Genomic DNA, 1179 nt, shown 5'->3' on the forward strand with positions numbered 1-1179 from the left:
TGAAGAGTCGGAGGCTGAACCGCCTGAGCCACCCAGGCGCCCCCAAACAAACTGCAGTATTTTACCAATGGACAAAGCTGTAGTGTCAGATTTACAAATGTATTTTTTCTATAGACACAATTAGCGTCTGAACATTTTTTGTATGTGACAAAGTTCATGTTGACTTCCCCCCAAATAAGAAAGACGTAGCACGGCAGCATCAGATTTTAGAAGCATTTGAGCTTCTGAAGAACTACTTTGTTACTCCACTTAAGTCTCCTACAATGGCGCTGGATTTTTTAAAAAGAGAGTTCTCTAAATTTCAGGTTATTTTGTTCACCATCACTTGGAAATATTTAATCAAAATATTCAACACATAGAGTGCTAAAAAAAAAATCCCTTTGGCTTTTGAAGCTTTTAGCGAATTGCAGTTAATGAAAACAGGAAGGCATTAAAATGTTTCCCAAAAAAGGACTGGAACAAATTACAGTGAACAACAAATAGGACTAAATTGTGAAATTCTATAATTGTGCTTTAGGATATCCTGACTTGTGAAAAGACACTTGACATTTTGATAGAGCTCTTATTTCTTAATTGGATAAAATTTTAATTGGGTATGTTTATATTCTGTATCTGAACAAAACAAAATTTGAGACGGCCTATGACTTTCAGTATCCAAATTTGGTGAAATTTCCAAAAGAAACATAGAGACGACTTTTTAAAAAAAAAAAGATTTTATTTATTTATTTGACAGAGAGAGAGACAGCGAGGGAGGGAACACAAGCAGGAGGAGTGGGAGAGGGAGAAGCAGGCTTCCCGCCGAGCAGGGAGCCCGATGTGGGACTCGATCCCAGGACCCTGGGATCATGACCTGAGCCGAAGACAGACGCCCAATGACTGAGCCACCAGGTGCCCCTAGAGACAACTTTTTATTTATTTATTTATTTATTTATTTATTTATTTATTTATTTATTTATTTATTTATTTTACCACTCAGACTGCATTCTCTCCCTCTAACTCCCCAAAAAGGGAAGAAGAACGATCATCAATGGCAATTAGCAGTTGTAAACAACGCCAAAAGCCGTTTTCACGCTCAGAAGAGAACACTACACCTCCTCCTCGTGGTTTCGGGTACTCTACACATTCAGAGAAACTTCTCTAGTAACAAACTATAGAAATGATCCCTGAAAGTATAGTCTT

At 37.7% G+C, this 1179-nt stretch overlaps 1 non-coding gene across 1 annotated transcript; it reads right to left on the reverse strand.

The window, feature by feature from the left end:
• Positions 1 to 967: 967 nt before the first annotated feature.
• On the reverse strand, positions 968 to 1179 carry LOC123851870 (small nucleolar RNA U3). Its single transcript, XR_006792724.1, has one exon. It is a non-coding gene; the product is annotated as a small nucleolar RNA U3 (small nucleolar RNA).

The sequence above is a fragment of the Mirounga angustirostris genome, unplaced genomic scaffold (genome assembly GCF_029215605.1).
Source record: "Mirounga angustirostris isolate CCGP_5_RB_7025 unplaced genomic scaffold, mMirAng1.0.hap1 SCAF_11, whole genome shotgun sequence".
NCBI lineage: Eukaryota > Metazoa > Chordata > Mammalia > Carnivora > Phocidae > Mirounga > Mirounga angustirostris.